Here is a 21,798-nt window from a genome sequence, read left to right as displayed (position 1 = left end):
CTATTGTTCAAAACATCACGTATCCGCAATTGTTTTTAAATCAAGCTTTCGCAACTGCCAAGATTTTTACAAAGTTGTTACGAATGTTATTCAGCTGAGGTTTCTAACAAGGTTTAAAAAGGGTATAAGTTTTTAATTATTAAGAAGGGTTTTTAATGCAAAAATTGTTTTCGAAAAACACTTCAATGTGACATGCCAGATTCGAGCCAAACTTCCAGGCCGGGTTTGGGGTGTTACATTGATTGTTGAAACTTTAAAACATTAGAGAATCAAACATGATAAGTTGATTTTTAAGAATTTAAAATCTTAGGCTGTTTCCCTAAGGTTTAGTTATTACTTTGAGTTGGGATTCACAAGTTTTAAACTTCAAAAAGCCATAATTTTTGTGAGATTTTTGAGCCTTTTGAGTATCTATTAATTCTTTCATGCTCACTTTTATTATTTCTTTGAGTGCGTCAGTAGTGAACTGTTATTCTAGAACTTGCTTGATTATTCATGTTGAGACTGCACCATTTGATTTGATATGTCAAAATGATTAAGGCACTTAGGATTGACCTACTCATGCCATTAAAAGCCTACCTCCATAATTAACCCCTAGTGAACCCCTTTGAGCCTAACAAGCCATTTCTTGTATTACCCTTAATATTAACCTTTAACCCATTATTGTTAAATTAATTTAAGTCCCATTTTTGTTGAGATTTGAATTGAAATAGTTACTTAGCTATGTTTTATTCTAATTTGTAATTTAATTTGTTCTTAAAAAAACATGTATACATATTAGTAGTGATATTCTGTTTGTAAGCTTTAGAAGTTAAATTCCTTAGTCTGAGAAGAAGCTCTGTTGTACGCAAGTGATGATGAACTCTTTTTCTAGTTAGGTAATTTTTCAATTCAATCTCGATTCTAACCCTTTCTTTCGGCTTGTGACCACATCCCCTAACCAAACCTCATTACAACTCTCTAAAGACCTTTTGAATGATTATCATCTTAAATTATAGTGGTGGAGATTTGATTTTCATGCAAGCCTATGGTAATGACTTTTCATTATTGACTATTGACTGCTTCATTTATTGTCCTTAAACACCTCGAGTGATTTGAGTGAATCTGTAGTGAGGATGTGAAACTCTATGGTATTCTGAATCAAAGGTAGTTACTTAAATGAGGAGAGACACCTATGTTTGCATGATTAAATACTCAACTTGGAATGTTTGAAACTTTTATGTTCTTTTAGTTGAATTCTCAATGTATGATTACCTATGGATTATTCTAAGATATTATCGATAGCAATTATAAGTTGAGAAGAATTTATTTTGATTATGAGTTGAAAATTTTGCTTGAGGACAAGCAAATGCTTAAGTGTGGGGGTATTTGATAAATCGTAATTTATACATATTTTTCCCCCATGTTTAACACATTTTATGGATAATTTCCATTAGAATAGGTGAATTCGATGCTCCTAATGCTTTAATTTCATGTTTTACACTTAGGAGAGCATAGAAGAGTGAAAGGAACGAGAAACGGGCCAAAAATAGAGAAAATGGGCCAAAGTACGAAATTAACACGGCCTGGACCTCCACACACGGGTAGACCATATGGCTGTGTCAATTTGGCAGGCTCGAGCACTGCCTGAAGTAATCGCACACGAGCTTGTCACACGGGCGTGTCCCTGCAGAGCCCAAGTTGATTCCAATTCGAAAAAGGCTAATTTTGAGGGCTTTTAGGCATTCCAAAGCCTATAAATACACCCTAGAGAAGGAAGAAAAATGGACACAGAGGAGGGGAGTAAGGAATTACTCCAAGGAAGCCTATTGATCCATCTCAGAAGCCGGATTTATCATCAAGACTGAAGATCTCTCCTCAATTTCCCTTCAGGAGTTTTGGGTTTTCTTTATGTTTTGTATTCTTTATCATTTTGAGATGTTTTCTTATTTAGTTATGAACTAAATCCCCTAAATACCTAAGGGGAATGAAACCTAAGACGAATCTTGTTATTATTTTCTGAATTGTATGATAAATATTTGACTTGTTCTTAATTATGTGTTCTTAATTATTGTTTTGATATCCCAGAATACCGATTCAAGATAAGCTCTTATTCAGAGGAGGAATAGACCCTATTTAAGAGTATATTTGTCATAATTAAGCGGAGTTGATTGCGCGCCTAGACATAGGGTGACAAGATTTTGCCGGATTAGGGTGAAACCTAATAAGGGGATCCATAGATCGAGTTAATGCAACCCTAGAGTGTTAATTAGAGAAAAGTCTTGGTTATTCAATCTAGGGATTAGACATTATTAGTCTTAAATAGGGATAATAACATAACTTAGGGATCTTTACGGAACAAGTTAAATGAATAAATAGTCCGATTTGGAGCCAGAATAACAAGTACAGTCTAGGTGAATTTTTCCTTAGGTATTGTCTTCATTCAATCGATTTTCCTAAAAGAAATTCCCCAATTCCATTCTCTATGCGTTCTTAGTTTAGACAATTAGTTAGTTAAAACAAAAACCTCTTTATTCTTAGGCTAGATAATAAAAAGACAGTCATTACTAGTACTTTTAGTTCCTTTGGGTTCGACAATCCAGTTTTGCTAAAACTATACTACTGTTCGATAGGTACACTTGCCTACATCACGATAATAGTTAGTTCAAGAATGAGTAATTATAAATATTTAAAACCTATCACAAAACCACGCGATCAAATTAAAAAGCCAAATTTTGTCCATCTTCTTCCCATGGCCGAATTTTACAAGGCAAAGCCATGGCTAGGTTTTTCAAGCTTCCAAGCTCAATTGTAAGTCTGTTCTAGCCTTATTTTTAATGATTTTTATGTTTTTGAAATCCTTGTAACAAGATCTATCTATTTCTACCACTAATTTAAGACATAATAAAAGTCTAAAATTTTACCCATGATGGATATTTGTGTATTTTGATTTTTAAATCTAGATTACACAAGTTTGATGTTTGATAAATGACTTTTGCTAAGTGATTTTTAATGAAAATGCCTAAAAGGACCTATTTGTAAAAGTTAAAAAATAAGTAGTAAAAGTGTGTTTTAATGAAAAATGTGGGCTGGTATGAGTACAATAAAGTTTAGCTAGGCTTGGGTAATGAAGAAATTTGATGAAAATCATTTTACGAGCCTAGGGACTAAAATGTAAAAATGAGAAACTTTAGGGTCAAAAATATAATTTTTACCATAATGTGATTTTTGGCTGATTTGAATAGTGTAATGATTAAATAAGTTAAATGTGATACTATAGATCAAGAAAAACGAGGTTCGCACCTAGAATAGGGAAAAACGAGTATTTGATGGTTAGGTCATTTTCGCCATTTTTATGTCGAGGTAAGTTCGTATGTTTAATAAGTATTAAATTATATATGTATAAATGCTTAATTGATATAATTGTGGTAAATGCTATATTATTGAAATGAAATGTGAAGGTTATTGAGTGCGATACTATAGAAAAGACCGATAGAGGTTCGATACAAAGAAAGTCCCAGTTGAACCTTAGGAATAGATAGGATACAAATGTCATGACATTAGGGTTACTGAGATTACGTGTAAGACCATATTTGGGATATGGCATCTATATGAGATTTCGTGTAAGACCATATATGGGATATGATATCGATATGAGACTTCATGTAAGACCATAGCTGGGCTATTGGCATCGATACGAGATTTCATTTAAGACCATATCTAGGATATGGAATTGGTATGGTATTGTGAGTACGAGATTCCCGAGTATCCTTTAGAATTCCAAGTGGTTCAACGGGAAATTCAACGGGTATGTCAAAGAAGAGAAAAAGTATGTAAGTATTACGAATTGGTAAAAGTATGTACGTAAAGTCTATATGCGTTGACTTCATGAAATTTGAGTTCATGATTTCCACGAGAATGATTTTGTGAAAACCTTGTGATTTTTTTCCTACACTTATGACGTATGGAATTCATGATAAATTTGGTTGAGGATCATGTGATTGGCTTCTGGGCCAAATTGAGTTATGATATAACATCTTTTATTCACAGAAATTGTGATTTATCGGATATGAGAAAAAGGAATGACTGGTATAATTGCCTATTAAAATGACTATGAAAGTATGAGAAGATATGGGCTTTAATCAATTGAAAAATGTCAAAATATATGCTTGAAATGTGAATACTCATAATTTAATGTGCATGTTTACTATGAGGTTTGAAATGACTTGTTAATTGCTGTGATATGTTATGAAAGAGAGATTACGGTTGTTAGGCTAATGCCAAGATATGTTAAATTATGCTTGTAAGTTAATGAGTAAACATCGTGATTGAATAAAATTATAACTATGAGATTTATAGTAATTGGTATTTTTTTGTTTAAATTGTTGAACTTGATAAATGCCTAATAAGAGTTGCTTATTATTTTCATGCGGACTTACTAAGCTATATAGCTTAACCCCTTCCTTTCCCATGTTTTATGGTGCCATCAAGCTAGCTTGAGTTGGAGATTGCCGGAGATCCTATCACACTATCAAGCTATCATTTTGGGTATTAATGAATTCAAGTATTTTGAGTTATGGTTTGTATAGGGACTTGGTCATTTTATTATATGTGTCATATGATTTTAGCCAATGTAATGGCTTGTGTTGCTATTTGGCCATGTAAGTTGGCTTATAGTGGCAACATAGTTGTAAACCTAAGTATATTCATATATGTGTCAGTGTTTATGGTGATATGATCATGATATGCTTGGTGAATGTGAAATATTTGGAAATGTGATTTATGGCATGATTGTGTAATGTTTGGAATTGTGACCTATTGATGAGATGAGGAATTTGAGTATAATTTGGTAACTATATAGTAATTGAATGATGCCTAATGAATGTGAGATTTGTATGTTTGATTTAGAGCTTAATAAATGTAGTGAATATTTTAGATAAAGATATAAAGTTGATATGTTTTAACCATGAATGTGGATGTTTTGGTTTCCTAAGTATGTATTGTTTTGTGCCTTTGAATTGGGGTAAAATAAGGGTGGAAAATGGCTTGGTAAATAGCCTTATTATTGTCTACATTGGTAGACGCACGGACATGTGTCCAGCCCGTGTGTGACACAGGGTCAGCCCTATGGGCGTGTGATCCAGCCGTGTCTCCCTTGCACCTAAATTGTTGCAAAATAGAATTCTCAATATCAAGCACACGGGCATGAGGCACGACCGTGTGTCTTAGTTGTGTGAAGGACATGGCCTCGGGACATGGGTGTGTGACCTCTGTTTTAACAAAAATTCTCTAAGTTTCGTAAAATTTTCTAAAGTTCTCGATTTAATCCTGAATCACTTCCAAAGCATGTTATGGCCTCGTAGGCTTATGTTAGGGACTTTATGCTCAATTTTAAAAAGTTTTAATTTGGTCAAAAATTTATGACTCGAAATGTATGTTTGCTTGGGGTGTTACAATTGAGAAAATCAAAGTTAAGGATTTCAGAACCATTTTAAGGGTTCTGTATGTTTCTACAAAAATGGATTTGAAGTTTAAAATACTGAGTAGAACACATGATTTTGGTTATACTGCTTAGCTGCTAGGAGAATGAAAGCTCTAGCATTAGAAAAACTAAGCTAGCGAGACAAAGAAGTATTGGGTGAATTTCTAAACTCTATCATTGAGAATGATTGTATAAATGAGGTTGAGTAGTTTTTTTAGTGTTATCCAGTATCTTGCTATAAAATAAATGGATATGATATTATGCCTGAAGAGTAGTGTACCCCATGATAACATGTTATGCATTCCATGTATTGCATATGGTAGAGTATAGAGGGAAAAGTGTGGATGGGGTAGATGAAGCTAGGATTTAGGAATGGGAATTTCAGTTAGTTGCCACCATATGATGTTGTTGGGTGCAAACCGTGATGTACGAACCTCCGGGCCTTCCAAAGGGGGCATTGCAGTGTTCAAGCCTCAAAGTATAGGAATGGAAAATTGGAGGAATGGGCAGATGAATAGGAGAATTAAATTTTATTACAATATCGTCATACAGGGTTGCTTACTAAAAACCATCATAAGCAAAGCTCTGGAACTTGCATAAAAGGGGCACTTCAATGTTTGGGCATCAAAGTAAAAATGTGAAACGAAATTATATCAATTAGTCTTTCGAGGAAATACCATGATGACAATATTTGGGTTCCATAGAGCAACACCCTGGCGATGGTTAGTAGGATTTATGGGAAGACACCGCGACGACGATAAGGTCCTTTAAGGCAATGCCTCAAAGAGGTTAAAAGTGTAAGATCATAACTCAGTTATGGCAACTAGTGTAGTCTGCTGAGGCAATAAACACAGGACAGTTTTCCAGGACATTAAATATTTGATTATAAGGTATAAGACCATAGCTCGGCTATGACAATCAATAGAGTCTACTGAGACAAAAAACACGGGGTAGTTCGCCTGTGACAGCCCAAAGTTGACCCTAGTCGGGAAGTGGTTTCGGGACCGCTAAACCGAGTCACCAAAATGTTTGAATGTGATACTTATTGTCTAGAATATGTAATTATGAATGTGTGAAATTTCAAGCTTCAATTTGGTTGATTTCATGTGAATTTAGTTAATAGGACTTATGTGAGAAAATTCTAAAATGTGATAGGTCAATGTGTGAGGACCTATTAGTGCATGTGGACAAAGGGGGGGACTTGCATGTCAAATTTCCCCCCCTAGTAGTAGTGGCCGGCCATGATGGGCATGATGCACAAGTGTGCAATTTATTTTATGGAAATTATGGCATGAGTATGGCACAAATAAGATATGTTAATTTGTGTCATAAAATGTTGGGATAAAACAAATAAAATAATAAAAAGGAGTATGGAGAATACAAAAAAAAAATGTGTGTGTAGTTGTTTGTCCCCCCCATTGCCGTGAGCTAAAGAAGAGAAAGGAGAGAATTTTGTTCATCTTTTTCTCATCTTCATGCTTGCCGAAACTAGAAAGAAAAAACAAAGAAAAATTTTCTCATCCTTTGGTTCATCCTTGGCCAAAAATTTTAAGGAGGAAAGAAGAAGAAAGGTGAAGAGATTCGGCCATGCATGTAGCTAGGCTAAGGTATGTTTGATGATGTTCCATGAGATGCATGCATGTTTTAGTTGTTAGCTTGAGTTCTACTTGGCCCATGGTCTAAATCTTGCTATGTGATGGAATTGGCACTTGACCATGGATGCATCATTCTTGGTTGGTGTTTGATGTTGTGGTGATGAGGCATGAGGATGAGTTAAGATTCGGCCTAGGTGGAGGTTGTGTTAATGCCATTGCATGCAAAATATGAGGCTTGTTAATGATGCATGTGATGATGGCTTGATGATTCTTGAACCTCCTTTTTAGCATTTTTGTGTGAGCACATATGTGCATTGGTTGCTAAATGGAGAAGAATCGGCTAGCAAGATGTGTGCTAAGGCCAAATGTAACTTTGCATGTTGATGAGCAATGCATGTGTTAAATCGATGAAAAGGGGGAGGATGCTTTACTAGTGTGTGTATATGTGTGTATTAAGTGTTGAGATCGACCCCAAAAATAGACATGCATATTCGGCCAAGGGGAAAGAAATTAGCTAATATGTTGTGTTGATGCATGATTTTTGCATGTATGAGACTTTAATGTCTAATGTATAAATATGGGCTAAGTGCCTTGTGTTCATCTTTTTGATGCCTAAATGATGAAATCAATTTATTTGTTTGATTAAGCTCAAGAGCAAAGGGGAAATAAATCCGATAAAGGGAAGGAAAAAGTGGTTGAATAGCTAGCAGAATCGTTCGACAACACCCGAGGTAAGTTCTTGAGTAAGAGAGTTTAAATTACAATGTGATTAAATCATGCTCTATGTGTGGCTATTGAGCAGAATGTGCAAGGACGATATGTGCCTTGTGTTTGAGTTTCGCAAATGAAAATGAAATATGAATGTGCATGATTAATTGAATGCTGTCCGGGCTAAGTCCCGAAGGCTTTGTGCTAAGTGAATATATCCGGACTAAGATCCGAAGGCCTTTGTGCGAGATACTAAATCCGGGTTAAGTCCCGAAGGCATTCGTGCGAGTTATTAAATCCGGGTTAAGTCCCGAAGGCATTCGTGCGAGTTGTTAAATCCGGGTTATGTCCCGAAGGCATTGTGTGAGTTACTAAAACCGGGCTATGTCCCGAAGGCATTTGAACGAGGAGCTATATCCGGTTAAATCCCGAAGGTACGTGATTTGGTAATGAATGAGCTTGCTGTAAAATTCCAGCGAATACTCGAAAAACATCCCAATATGGGGATATGTTACGTATGTGTTGAATTTAATCGAGCCCTTACAAATAAATGTTCGCTCAGTTGATAAACGAGCTACCGGCCTTCGGCTAAGTTAGTCTATTGTGTATGTACATAAGGGTTGTGAATGTTGTGAAGCAAGTTTGATATCGGTAAATTGCGTATTATGAAATATTCCATTTAGCTAAATGTGTGTTATTCTTTGTTTATGCTGGAATTTCTTGCTCAAAACTTACTAAGCATAAATTGCTTACTTCGTTCCATTGCTCCTCTGTTTTATAGATTTTTTGGTTCTCCAGCTATCGGACTCGGGATCTTGACGTCGAAGTCGCCCACACTATCAAAGGCTCTTATGGGTACTCTTTTGGTTGAATTTTGATATGGCATGTATAGGACGACCCATTGTTGTTTTTCGAGTACTTTATGTGATGTATAAGTTTTGGATAGCCATGTGAAAATGGCTTATATGTGTTTTAAGTATAATGTTATAATCATTTAGTGTGGATATGCTTGACAAGGATTGGCCACGGGGATGGTTAATCACTTTCATAAATTGTGCTATGTATGCAAAAAGGGCTAGTTGAACCATGAAATAGGTAAAGTCTACCTTAAAGGTAGATGCTGACAGCAGCAGTGACGTAGATTTGGAAAATCACTAAAAATAGTAGGAATGGAATTAAATAGTGAATAAATTATGTAAATAAACCTTGAAGAATCTACTTTCATAGGAAAGTAACAAAACAATCATATGGACAGTACAGTAAGAGATATTCGGGTTCTTGTGGAACAGGGCCAGAACAGTTTCTGGATTCCCTGTTCCGCCTTTGGAAATTCACTATAAATTGACCAGAGATAATTAGGGGTCATACCATATATGTATGGATTCCTCTCTGAGTCTAGTTTCCATAGAAACAAACGGCATCAGTATTGAAGCTCTGTGCAGAGAGATTATCCAAGTCGTAATGGGAAAAGGTCAGTGTAGTCGACCCCTGTAACATGGGAGACTTTGACTAATAAACTGTACTAATTGGCCGACCAAAAATTCTAGAAAAAAATACATAGGTGGGGACATGAGTCTAGTTTCAGGGAAAAATCACCAAACTGATTTTTGAGTTGTGAAACTCAAGATATGATTTTTGAAGCGACTAGTACTCAGACTGGGCAGTGTCTGGAAGGAAATTTTTCAAAGTTTGTTAACATCTCGTGTCCGACTCCAGTGTCGGTCTCGGGTTCGGGGTGTTACATCGCCAATATGTTAAACATGGATTTATGTAGTCTAAGACCATTGCTTGGCTATGGTAGCATGTGGAGTCCGTTTAGACAATAAACACGGGATAGTTCGCCAAGACATTAAACATGGAGTCTGATGAGTAAGATCCTAGTTTGACTATGGCAGCATATATAATTCGCTGGGACACTAAACTCGATAGTTATGCAACATCCCGATATACAACCTAAAAGTTTGGAGTTTGTAAGCATGGGGTTTGCCAATGGTACGATGAGCTGGTGTCTGCTAGAAGACTTTCAGCACAGTTTGTCAATAGGTTCAACGAGCTAGGGTTTGTTATTTGGTTTGGCTAACTGAGGTTTGCAAGTTGTTTTGGTAAACTGGGGTTCGTTAGTATAATTCGAGTTACACTGGAATTAGAAAGTCGACTTGTTTTCCAATTAGGACACTATCCATGCACATAACTATCTCGTAGGTCAAGTAGGGTATACTAAGAATCCTAAAACACTTATTGCCTTTAAATTAATCCATTTTCATAGAGAGTCCTCTTATCGATTATTCTTTTTGTCAAGTCTCTGTTTTGCTAAGGTTAATTGTCTAGAAGGTTAACTCGTATGTTTGAATTTTGTGTTTTGTTAAGTAATTAATGCTTATGTATGTTATTAACCATCCGGACCATTTAACAGTAAGGACAAAGGAAAAGCAAAGCTTATTTAAATTTTCAACTAAGCGTTGAGTGTTCAGGGATCGCCATTTGTGTGCGAACCATTGCGTTTTTAGGAGCTTAGAGTTTTTAAAACTAAGTTCCAATTGTAAGTCTTTCTATAATCTCTATTTTTCAAGATACGCGATTATGTTTTTAAATATATGTTTTATACATGCTGGTCGCGATTTTCGTGGCAGGTAAGTTTTAAATATTTATAATTAATCGTTCTTGAAACTAACTATTATCGCGATGCAGGCAAGTGTACCTATCGAACAGTAGTATAGTTTTAGCAAGACCGGGTTGTCGAACCCAAAGGAACTAAAAGTACTAGTAATGACTGTCTTTTTATTATCTAGCCTAAAACTAAGGTGGTTTGGTTTTAACTAAATAATTAACTAATCTAAGAATTTACAGAGAATGGAATTGGGGGATTACTTTTGGAAAACAATTGAATTAAGACAATACTTAAGGAAAAATCCACCTAGACTGTACTTGTTATTCTGGCTCCGAATTGGACGATTTATTCATTTAACTTGTTCCGTAGAGATCCCTAAGTTATGTTATTATACCTATTCAACACTAATAACATCTAATCCCTAAATTGAATAATTGAGACTTTTCTCTAATTAACACTCTAGGGTTGCATTAACTTGATCTATGGATCCCCCTATTAGGTTTCACCCTAATCCGGCAAAATCTTGTCACCCTATCTCTAGGCACGCAATCAACTCCGCTTAATTATGACAAATGTACTCTTAGACAGGGTCTATTCCTCCTCTGAATAAGAGCTTATCTTGAATCAGTATCCTGGGATATCAAAACAAGAATTAAGAACACATAATTAAGAACAAGTTAAATATTTACCATACAATTCAGGAAATAATAACAAGATTCGTCAGGTTTCATTCCCCTTAGGTATTTAGGGGATTTAGTTCATAACTAAAAAGGAAAAAATCTCAGAAGAATAACGAATACAAAACATAAAGAAAACCCAAAACTCCTGAGGGAAGTTGAGGGGAGATCTTTAGTCTTGATGATGAAACCGGCTTCTGAGATGGATCAATCAGCTTCCTTCGAGTAATTCCTTCCTTCCTCTCCGTGCCTCCCCTTTTTCTCTTCCTTTAAGGCGTATTTATAGGCTTTAGAATGCCTAAAAACCCTCAAAATTAGCCTTTTCCAAAGTGGACTCGACTTTGGGCTCGGCAGGAACACGTCCGTGTGAATCGTGATACGAATCTGCCAAATTGACATGGCTGTGTGGCCTGCCCGTGTGAGGAAGTCCAGGCCATGTTGATTTCGTACTTTGACCCATTTTCTCTGTTTTTGGGTCGTTTCTCGTTCCTTTCGCTCTCTTATGCTCTCCCAAGTATAAAACATGAAATTAAGGTATTAGGAGCATCAAATTCACCAATTCTAAGGAAAAATCATCCATAAAATGTGTTAAGCATGGGGTAAAAATATGTATAAATTACGATTTATCAAATACCCCCACACTTAAGCATTTGCTTGCCCTTAAGCAAAATTCTCAACTCATAATCAAAATAAATCCTTCTCAACCTATAATTCCTATCAATAATATCTCAAAATAATCCATAGGTAATCATACATTGAAAATTCAACTGAAAGAACATCAAAGTTTCAATCATTCCAGGTTAAGCACTTTATCATGAAAATATAGGTGTCTCCCCTCGTCTAAATAATTGCCTTTCATTCAAAATGTCACAGAGTTTCACATCCTCACTAAAGATTCACTCAAATCATTGGAGATGTTTAAGGAAAATAAATGAAGCACTCAATAGTCAATAATGAAAAGTCATTACCATAGGCTTGCATGAAAATAAAATCTCCACCACTATAAATTGAGATGACACATCAATCAAAAGGTCTTTAAAGAGTTGTAATGAGGCTTAGTTAGGAGGTGTGGTCACAGGTTGAAAGTAAAAGTTAGAATCGAGATTGAATTGAAAATCCACTTAACTAGAAAAAGATTAATATCACTTGTGTACAACAGAGATTCTTCTCAGAATATGGAATTTAAATACTTAAGCTCAAAAACAAAATATTACTACTACTAATATGTATACATTTTTTTAAGAACAAGTTAAATTACAAAATAGAATAAAACATAGTTAAGCAACTATTTCAATTAAAATCTCGACAAAAATGGGGATCAAATTAATTTAGGGAATTTCAAAAATAATGGGTTAAGGGTTAATATTAAGGGTAATACAAGAAATGGTTTGTTAAGCTAAAGGGGGTTTACTAGGGGTTAAGCATGGAGGTAGGCTTTTCATGGCATGAGTGGGTTAATCCTAAGTGCCTTAATCATTTTGACATATCAAATCAAATGGTGAGGTCTTGACATGCATAATCAAGCAAGTTCTAGAATAACAGTTCCATACTGATGCACTCAAAGCAATAATAGAAGTGAACATGAAAGAATTCATAGATGCTCAAAAGGCTCAAAAATCTCACAAAAATTATGGCTTTTTGATGTTTAAAACTTGTGAATTCTAACTCAAAGTAATACCTAAACTTTAGGGAAACAACCTAAAATTTTAAATTCTTAAAAATCAACTTATCATGCTTGATTCTCTAATGTCTTAAAGTTTAAACAATCAATGCATAAGCGCCTATGTTTTAATTCAAATATATCAATCAAAATCATAAATCAATCAAAATTTATCCTAAAAATGATATGAGAGCTTTTTAAGAGAACACAACAGTCATTCAGAGACTTTTCTGATAGGGAAATAAAGTAAATACCCCCCCACACTTAAGATGTACATTGCCCTCAATGTACAAGGATAGATAGGAAATGATAAATTTATAATCATAAGATAGGGGGAGAAGTGAAACTTCCTGTATGATGGATTCCTCGAACTGGAGTTTTGGAGAGTAATCGGTGCGAGAGTGGAGGAGGATACTCCGGTGGTGGTAGAGGTTCTTTAGTCTATAAGTCCTGTGCCAAAAGAATATTATATCTAGTGGTAGCTATGGTGTGACAGCCCAAAGTTGACCCTAGTCGGGAAGTGGTTTCGGGACCGCTAAACCGAGTCACCGAAATGTTTGAATGTGATACTTATTGTCTAGAATATGTAATTAAGAATGTGTGAAAATTTCAAGCTTCAATTTGGTTGATTTCATGTGAATTTAGTCAATAGGACTTATGTGAGAAAATTCTAAAAATGTGATAGGTCAATGTGTGAGGACCTATTAGTGCATGTGGACAAAGGGGGGACTTGCATGTCAAATTCCCCTCCTAATGAGTAGTGGCCGGCCATGACAAGGAATGATGGGCAAAACATGTCATGAAACATGTTTTGTTAATGGAAGAATAAAATAAGGAGTATGGGTAATAAAGAAATGGAAACAAAAGAAAAAAAATGTGTGGTTGCCCTCCCATTGCCGTGAGCTAAAGAGAAGAAAGGAGAAAAATTTGTGTTCATCCTTTCTCACCTTCATTTAGCCTAAATTAGAAAGAAAAACAAAGAAAAAAATTTCTCATCCTTTGGTTCATCCTTGGCCAAAAATTTTAAGGAGGAAAGAAGAAGAAAGGTGAAGAGATTCGGCCATGCATGTAGCTAGGCTAAGGTATGTTTGATGATGTTCCATGAGATGCATGCATGTTTTAGTTGTTAGCTTGAGTTCTACCTAGCCCATGGTCTAAATCTTGCTATGTGATGGAAATGGCACTTGACCATGGATGCATCATTCTTGGTTGATGTTTGATGTTGTGGTGATGAGGCATGAGGATGAGTTAAGATTCGGCCTAGGTGGAGGTTGTGTTAATGCCATTGCATGCAAAATATGAAGCTTGTTAATGATGCATGTGATGATGGCTTGATAATTCTTGAACCTCCTTTTTAGCATTTTTGTGTGAGCACATATGTGCATTGGTTGCTAAATGGAGAAGAATCGGCTAGCAAGATGTGTGCTAAGGCCGAATGTAACTTTGCATGTTGATGAGCAATGCATGTGTTAAATCGATGAAAAGGGGGAGGATGCTTTACTAGTGTGTATATGTGTGTATTAAGTGTTGAAATCGACCCCAAAAATAGACATGCATATTCGGCCAAGGGGAAAGAAATTAGCTAATATGTTGTGTTGATGCATGATTTTTGCATGTATGAAACTTTAATGTCTAATGTATAAATATGGGCTAAGTGCCTTGTGTTCATCTTTTTGATGCCTAAATGATGAAATCAATTTATTTGTTTAATTAAGCTCAAGAGCAAAGGGGAAATAAATCCGATAAAGGGAAGGAAAAAGTGGTTGAATAGCTAGCGGAATCGTTCGACAACACCCGAGGTAAGTTCTTGAGTAAGAGAGCTTAAATTACGATGTGATTAAATCATGCTCTATGTGTTGCTATTGAGCCGAATGTGCAAGGACGATATGTGCCTTGTGTTTGAGTTTCGCAAATGAAAATGAAATATGAATGTGCCATGAATTATTGTTAGATGTGCATGATTAATTGAATGCTGTCCGGGCTAAGTCCCGAAGGCTTTGTGCTAAGTGAATATATCCGGACTAAGATCCGAAGGCATTTGTGCGAGATACAAATTCCGGGTTAAGCCCCGAAGGCCTTTGTGCGAGATATTAAATCCGGGTTAAGTCCCGAAGGCATTCGTGCGAGTTATTAAATCCGGGTTAAGTCCCGAAGGCATTCGTGCGAGTTATTAAATCCGGGTTATGTCCCGAAGGCATTGTGTGAGTTACTAAAACCGGGCTATGTCCCGAAGGCATTTGAACGAGGAGCTATATCCGGTTAAATCCCGAAGGTACGTGATTTGGTAATGAATGAGCTTGCTGTAAAATTCCAGCGAATACTCGAAAAACATCCCAATACGGGGATATGTTACGTATGTGTTGAATTTAATCGAGCCCTTACAAATAAATGTTCGCTCAGTTGATAAACGAGCTACCGGCCTTCGGCTAAGTTAGTCTATTGTGTATGTACATAAGGGTTGTTAATGTTGTGAAGCAAGTTTGATATCGATAAATTGCGTATTATGAAATATTCCATTTAGCTAAATGTGCGTTATTCTTTGTTTATGCTGGAATTCCTTGCTCAAAACTTACTAAGCATAAATTGCTTACTCGTTACACTGCTCCTCTGTTTTATAGATTTTTGGTTCTCCAGCTATCGGACTCGGGATCTTGAAGTCAAAGTCGCCCACACTATCAAAGGCTCTTTTGGGTACTATTTTGGTTGAATCTTGATATGGCATGTATAGGACTACCCATTGTTGTTTTTCGAGTACTTTATGAAATGTATAAGTGTACAGCCATGCGAAAATGGCTTGTAGAAGTGGAGTATGGCATTAGACCATTCGTGTTTATGAATGTATAGATGGTTTCATGATGTAACTATAGTTGGAATGGAAGTGTTGAGCAAATGATCAGCCACTGGAATGGCTAAGTATGATCATATGTGGGCTTATGTATGACAAGGCCCTAGTTGGTCCATGAAACCCCGAAAATAGGTAAGGTTTACTTTGAAAGCAGAGGCTGACAGCAGCAGTGGTGTGGATTGGAAAAACCACAAGAATTCGTAGGAGTGGAATTAAATAGTGAATAAATTATGTAATCGAACGTTGATGAATCTACTTTCATATGAAAGTAACGAAACAATCATATGAACAGTACAGTAAGAGATATTCGGGTTCTTGTGGAACAGGGCCAGAACAGTTTTTGGATTCCCTGTTCCGACTTTGGAAATTCACTATAAATTGACCAGAGATAATTAGGGGTCATACCATATATGTATGGATTCCTCTCTGAGTCTAGTTTCCATAGAAACAAACGGCATCAGTATTGAAGCTCTGTGCAGAGAGATATCCAAGTCGTAATGGGAAAAGGTCAGTGTAGTCGACCCCTGTAACATGGGAGACTTTGACTAATAAACTGTACTAATTGGCCCGACCAAAAATTCTAGAAAAAGATACATAGGTGGGGACATGAGTCTAGTTTCAGGGAAAAATCACAAAACTGATTTTCGAGTTGTGAAACTCAAGATATGATTTTTGAAGCGACTAGTACTCAGACTGGGCAGTGTCTGGAAAATTTTTTCAAAGTTTGTTAACATCTCGTGTCCGACTCCGGTGTCGGTCTCGGGTTCGGGGTGTTACATATGGCCATGGTCGATCAGGACATGGTAGTTGTGGAGAACCGTTCCCGGTGGAGTTTTTAGTTCCTATGGGATGATGAGCTTAGGAGCTTTATATAACTGTGATAAAATAAGGAACTTTTTAGGGGATATTAGAAAGAATAATTACTCATAAAGAAATAACCGAAATTGATGATTGAAAAAATAAAATTCTAAAGTCTAATAAAAAAATAAAAAATAGTTTTAATAAAATTTAAAAACATAAAATAATAAATAAATATTTTTAAACATCTTCATCGCTAGATAGTTCGTGAGGTGGGACTGGCGGTGAGATGTGGAGGTGCTGACAAATTTGCTGTAGAGTAGCATCAATGTTGTTAAATCGTTGAAAACAATGATGCTCGAATCAAGTGAGGAGCTTAGAAATGTCAGCTTATGAAGCCGCTGCATGAACTGGATGAGAGGGTGGTGGTGGCTGAGTCGGTGGGTCCTCGTGCTGTGGAGGGACATCATCAGGAATGTCCTCGTAGGCCTTCTCCTCGATAGATTGGGCAAGACGATATTGAGGAAGGTAGGTTCCTCAGCGTTTTTCGATCATCCTCATGCTAAGCATACTCGATATGCCTTGTGGAGACATCTGGCCAATGAGGGTTAAGGATGATTCTTGGGCTGTGGTGTTGAGGAGCCCGAAGTGTTGAGCCAACCGGGTAACATAGGGGCCAATGGATATGACCCCATTCCTATGCCGCTCCGTCTAGTGCTGAATCGCGAGGGCGATGAAATAGGCAAGGTCCATGACGTGCCCGTGTGACATACACCATAAAAAGTAGGCGTCGTGAGCGTTGATGACGCCGGTGCTCTCTTGCCTTTCTGTAATCGTGTGAGCCAAAATGGCGTGTAGGTACCTCAGAGATGGAGGGAGAGCCAATGCCTTGGAGCGGCTAGGATTGTAGGTGGCCCTACCTGGTACTAGTGCGTCCCAGCACCGTGAAGGAGGAGGATGGATGTGGCGGTTGAGATCATGTAAGTCATTCTCCTCCTTGAATTTCTCCGAATATAAACCCAGTGCAGTACCGAATTTTGGGACGCTGAGCTGGGGGATTAATCCACCTAGGCAAAATTGCACCGTGCCGGGGTCATCGTAGTTCATCATTACGGTCTGAAGATGAAATGTAGAGCATAATTCCATCGTAAGCTCGAGATACTTTGGCTCGATGATCCCAAAGAAAAGCTCCCAAAGGTCAGTGGTTAGGAGGGCCCGAATCGCATCAGCCAACTGAACTTGTTCTATTGCAGCCCAGTCGATACAGCGGCCCGCAGTTAAAGGTCGGGCTTGGAGTATTTGGAAGAGTTCTTCTTGGGGCCCGATGGGGAACCTCAAGAAAGGGTGGCAAACTTCCGTAGTAGGACTCGAGGAAGATGACGCTCCCTTCCTTTTCTTTGAAGCAGGGACAGCAACCTTTTTACCACGTGAGGATACCTGCAATTATAAAGGAGAATAATAGTAGGTAAATGAATTTGAAAAGCCATGAATTTGAACTAACAATTTTAGCCAAAATTACTATACTAACTAAACTCAGCAACATAATAATTTTGATAGCATAATTTTGTGACATTGGCATTGTAAGGGCATGAGAATGGGCATCGAATTTCATGGAAATATAAAGAGCATAAATTTGGCACATGGCATGAGTTGTAATGGTAAATAACAAAAAGCAATTGAAAACTATGAATATTGATTTAGAATAGGTGAATAAGGCATGAGAGTTTCATAAAAATATGTCATGGGGAATGAATGATAACTAATCTTAAAAGAAATGAAACTTGAATGATAGCATAGTGTGATATACATGAAGATTATAGCATTAACAATGCGTGGAGTTAAAGGTAGAAGAGTGAACAAACGCTAAAAAATAGAAGATAAGCGTCAGGAATGAAGTTGGAAGCGGCGCACGGGCGTGCGGGGAGGGCGTGTGGACTTGCACTGGCTAGGGTTAAGATTTTGGGGCACACGGCCAGGTAACATGCCTGTTTTCCCCAATTTTAGCCCGTGTGATTTGCGAATTTTGAGTTTAGGCACATTTGACATTTAGTACACCCCCGTGTTCCTTGGGCATGTGGGTGCGTGTCAATCTAACAGGTTCGACCACGGGTGCTAGACACGGGCGTGTCACACGCCCGTACTGTTTTAATAGGTTCACCCACAGTTCTTCCACACGGGCGTGTCTCATGCCCGTGTTGTTTTGGCAGGTTCGACCACGGCCATGTCGCATGGCCGTGGCATTTTATCATAGCCCATGTTTGGGAAAATCATTGCCCTGTTTTCACACAGCCCTAAGTACGCTCGTGTGCTTGGTCGTGTCTCTGTGGAAAACCTGTATTCAAAAGCTCTGTTAGTAAGTTAGGTGTTGAAGACTAAATTTTAAATAAGTTAATACAGTTAGTGCTTGGGTTGCCTCTCGAGAAGCGCTTATTTATAGTCTAAGCTCGACTTACCTCTCCATTGAATGGTCATGGTGGTTTGAGGAGTTTATACTCCTCATTCCTGCTATCATTCTCATCAAAATAAGGTTTCAGACAGGTGTTGTTTACCTTAAAAGTGCCAAACTTGGGATGACTTACCTCGACTGTACCGAATGGGAAAATGCTAAGTACAGTAAGAGGGATTTATTCATTCAGTGTGGTAGTGACAATGTGAGGATTTGCGGCATCTAATAAGACTTTATCTCCAACCTTAAGTTGATTTGGCAAGGTATTGAGCTCGTTCTTGCGTAGTTTTGGTTTATCATGTGTTCTCGATTTATGCGTCCGCCATTCATCTAGCTCCTCGATTTGTAACCTTCAATCATCATGAACAGGTCCTCTACTATTGCTTGAGAATGACTCATGTGCTTCCTTCAGACTCATTTCTTACAAAGTAGGTTGTACCATATTGTCAGTTTTAGTAGAATGGGTTAAACGATCACCTTCAATTTTTGATGTGTTGCCAAAAATGCAAGCTTGAAGGGTGATTGTTTCGTCTCCCTCACGGAGTGTGAGTTCACCTGTGCCAACATCAATGATCATTTTAACAGTTGCTAAAAAGAGCTTTTCCAAAATTAAATGAGTGTTGCTATCCTCTTCTATGTTTAGAACAATGAAGTCCACGGGAAATATAAATTTATCGATTTTAACTAGTACATCTTCAATAATACCCCTAGGAAATCTTATAGTTTTATCTGTTAATTGAATGCTCATCCTAGTCTGTTTGGGTTTCCCAAGACCTAATTGTTTGAACATTTTGTAGGGCATGACGTTAATACTAGCCCCTAAATTAGCTAATGCATTATTAACATCTAAACTACCAATTAAGCAAGGAATTGTAAAACTCCCTGGATCTTTTAGTTTGTTCGGTAGCTTATTTTGCAGAATGGTTGAGCAAACTACGTTTAGCTCCACATGCGACGCCTCATCCAACTTCCACTTATTTTCTAAAAGCTCTTTTAAAAATTTCATTGCATTTGGCATCTGTGATAGAGCTTCAATAAACGGTAAGTTAATGTGTAATTTTTTTAAGAATTTAAGGAATTTTCCAAATTGTTCATCTGAGCGGTCTTTCCTTGTCGGGTTGGGGTATGGCACACGAGGTTTATATTCGACATTCACTGATTTGTTTTTATTATGACCTACCTCACGTTGACCTCTGCTTACCATAGTTTCTTTCCTGAATTCTAGCTCAGACTCAACTAATCCTTCTTCATCTTGAACATTAATTGTGTTGAGTTGTTCCCTTGGGCTAGGTTCAGTATTACATGGCAAGCTACCTTGTGATTGTTCGGAGATTAGTTTGGAAAGCTGGCCTATCTGAGTTTCGAGCCCTTGGATCGACGCTTATTGATTTTTAATTGTTGTCTCAGTGTTCTGGAAACGAGTTTCTGACACAGAGATAAATTTAGACAACATCTCTTCAAGGTTCGGCTTCGTCTCTTCAAGGTTATGGTCTTTGACTTCCCTGACAACCCCACGAGAAATTTGGGTGGTTCCTCCAACCTGTATTGTAAGTGTTACAATATGGATTGTTTTGAGATCGAGGATTATTACCCATGTAATTTAACTGCTCATTATCCATGTTGTGGCCATAAGGTTGGTATTCCGAATTGCTTGATCCACCTCCACTTGTTTCGCACTACAGTACTGGGTGAACCAGTGAAGAACTAAGAAAACCATCAATTTTCTTATTCAAGAGTTCTACCTAATTAGAGAGCATGGTGACCGAATCAACATTATAAACACCGGCTATTTTTGTTGGTTTTGTAATCATGACTTGCCACTGATAGTTATTCAGTGACATCTCCTCTATAAACTCATAAGCATCTTCAGGTGTTTTATTATTGATGGTTTCGCTAGCAGCTGCGTCAACCATTTGCCGAGTCGAAGGATTCAGGTCATTATGAAACGTTTGAACCTGAAGCCAAAGAGGTAATCGATGGTGAGGGCACCTTCTCAGTAAGTCCTTGTATCTCTCCCATGCATTGTAAAGAGTTTCTAAGTCCATCTGCACAAATGAAGAGATATCATTACGAATTTGGTCGTTTTAGCAGGCGAGAAATATTTTAATAGAAATTTTTCGGTCATTTGTTCTCAAGTAGTGATTAACCCTCGTGGTAATGAGTTCAACCATTGTTTAGCTTTGTTCCTCAATGAAAAAGGGAATAACTGAAGACGAATGACATTATCAGAAACACCATTAATTTTAAATGTATCGTATAGTTCCAAAAAGTTTGCTAAGTGAGCGTTGGGATCCTCATCTTGCAAACCATCAAACTAAACAAATTGCTGTATCATTTGAATAATGTTAGGTTTTAGTTCAAAAGTATTTGCAGCTACAGTAGGTCTAACTATGCTCGATTTAGTTCCTGTTAAAGAAGGTTTAGCATAATCATACATAGTGCGTGGAGTAGGATTTTGATTAACCGCAATTACAGGAGGTAGCTGATTGTCTTGGTTTTCAGCCATCTTTTCGGTTGGGGGTTGAGTATCGTTCTCTTGCTCGTTCTCTGTGTATCTTAAGCTTCGCCTTATTTCTCTTTGGTTTCTGCGAACTGTGCGATTGATTTCTTCGTCAAAAAGTAGTGGTCCTGACGGGTTTCTTCTAGTCATAAACTATAGAAACATGCTAAGAGAAAGAAAAAGTAAATTAATAAATAATAAATTAAATTAAATTAAATTAAATTGTAAGAAAAATACATGGCTAAAGTAATAAATATTGAGCGTTCCTAATATCTTAGTTCCCGGCCAATGGCGCCAAAGACTTGGTCGCGATTTTCGTGACAGGTAAGTTTTAAATATTTATACTTAATCGTTCTTGAAACTAATTATTTTCGCGATGCAGGCAAGTGTACCTATCGAATAGTAGTATAGTTTTAGCAAGACCGGATTGTTGAACCCAAAGGAACTAAAAGTACTAGTAATGACTGTCTTTTTATTATCTAGCCTAAAAATAAGGTGGT

The 21,798-nt window shown here is 37.1% G+C and overlaps 1 non-coding gene across 1 annotated transcript; it reads left to right on the top strand.

The window, feature by feature from the left end:
- Nucleotides 1-20,769: 20,769 nt before the first annotated feature.
- LOC121231675 (small nucleolar RNA R71) lies at nucleotides 20,770-20,873 on the top strand. Its single transcript, XR_005929731.1, has one exon. It is a non-coding gene; the product is annotated as a small nucleolar RNA R71 (small nucleolar RNA).
- The last annotated feature ends 925 nt before the right edge of the window (nucleotides 20,874-21,798 follow it).

Source organism: Gossypium hirsutum, chromosome A06 (assembly GCF_007990345.1).
Source record: "Gossypium hirsutum isolate 1008001.06 chromosome A06, Gossypium_hirsutum_v2.1, whole genome shotgun sequence".
In the NCBI taxonomy this organism is placed as follows: domain Eukaryota; kingdom Viridiplantae; phylum Streptophyta; class Magnoliopsida; order Malvales; family Malvaceae; genus Gossypium; species Gossypium hirsutum.
The sequence above is the reverse complement of the archived record's forward strand: the minus strand, read 5'-3'. Positions and strand labels throughout refer to the sequence as shown.